This window comes from Perkinsus marinus (genome assembly GCF_000006405.1).
Source record: "Perkinsus marinus ATCC 50983 genomic scaffold scf_1104296977938, whole genome shotgun sequence".
NCBI classification, from domain to species: Eukaryota; Perkinsozoa; order Perkinsida; family Perkinsidae; genus Perkinsus; species Perkinsus marinus.
The window spans coordinates 1-1,156 of NW_003199999.1; the positions used below are offsets into that span (position 1 = coordinate 1).

At 47.8% G+C, this 1,156-nt stretch overlaps 5 non-coding genes across 5 annotated transcripts; all 5 read left to right on the plus strand.

The window, feature by feature from the left end:
* The first annotated feature begins 310 nt into the window (after positions 1–310).
* Positions 311–382, plus strand: Pmar_PMAR020941. Its single transcript has one exon. It is a non-coding gene; the product is annotated as a tRNA-Thr (tRNA).
* Positions 383–484: 102 nt separating this feature from the next.
* Pmar_PMAR020942 lies at positions 485–556 on the plus strand. Its single transcript has one exon. It is a non-coding gene; the product is annotated as a tRNA-Thr (tRNA).
* Positions 557–658: 102 nt separating this feature from the next.
* Pmar_PMAR020943 lies at positions 659–730 on the plus strand. The gene has a single exon. It is a non-coding gene; the product is annotated as a tRNA-Thr (tRNA).
* A 102-nt stretch (positions 731–832) lies between these two features.
* Positions 833–904, plus strand: Pmar_PMAR020944. Its single transcript has one exon. It is a non-coding gene; the product is annotated as a tRNA-Ser (tRNA).
* Positions 905–1,006: 102 nt separating this feature from the next.
* On the plus strand, positions 1,007–1,078 carry Pmar_PMAR020945. Its single transcript has one exon. It is a non-coding gene; the product is annotated as a tRNA-Thr (tRNA).
* The last annotated feature ends 78 nt before the right edge of the window (positions 1,079–1,156 follow it).

The window sequence follows — 1,156 nt, forward strand, 5'->3', positions numbered from 1 at the left end:
TAGTTAGGCATCAGACGAGCTATCTGGGTGTGACGGTGTTTATATATTTTTTTCTATCTGAGATGGGGGGCATTCACCCGGGATCTGCACGGTGGCTGATTGGTATAGCCGTGTTTTGTCCCGGGCACTGAATACGTCACGGACGTGGACTGCTTCCCACATGGGTTTGTGAGATCCACCCTCGTCCGTGACATATTGCCAAAACTCCCATCACAGAACCTCCATCAACTGCGAACGGCATGACGTGAGCAGGTTTGCTCACTCCGCAAAGGATACAGGAAGATTATTGATTTATGCACTTATTTTGTGTGTCACTTTAGCTTAGTGGCAGAGCGCCTGCTTTGTAAGCAGAAGGTCGTCAGTTCGATCCTGGCAAGTGGCTGATAGCACCATAAATCTCTGGTCTGATACGGGAAGCAGGAGCATGTCAGCTCACTCCGCAAAGGATACAGAAAGATTATCGATTTATGTATTTATTCTGTGCGCCACTTTAGCTTAGTGGCAGAGCGTCTGCTTTGTAAGCAGAAGGTCGTCAGTTCAATCCTGGCAAGTGGCTTATAGCACCATAAATTTCTGGTCTGGTACGAGAACCAGGAGCAGGATGGCCCATTCTGTGAACGGGACAGGAAAATTATCGATTCATATCCTTAATCTGTGCGCCACTTTAGCTTAGTGGTAGAGCGTCTGCTTCGTAAGCAGAAGGTCGTCAGTTCAATCCTGGCAAGTGGCTTACAGCAGCATTAGGCTCTAGTCGGGTGTGAGGAGCAGGAGCAGGTTTGCTCACTCCGCAAAGGATACAGGAAGATTATTGATTTATGCTCTTATTTTGTGTGCCACTTTAGCTTAGTGGCAGAGCGTCTGCTTTGAAAGCAGAAGGTCGTCAGTTCAATCCTGGCAAGTGGCTTATAGCACCATAAATTTCTGGTCTGGTACGAGAACCAGGGGCAGGATGGCCCATTCTGTGAACGGGACAGGAAAATTATTGATTCATATACTTAATCTGTGCGTCACTTTAGCTTAGTGGTAGAGCGTCTGCTTCGTAAGCAGAAGGTCGTCAGTTCAATCCTGGCAAGTGGCTTACAGCAGCATTAGGCTCTAGTCGGGTATGAGGAGCAGGAGCAGGTTGCTCACTCCGCAAAGGATACAGGAAGATTAT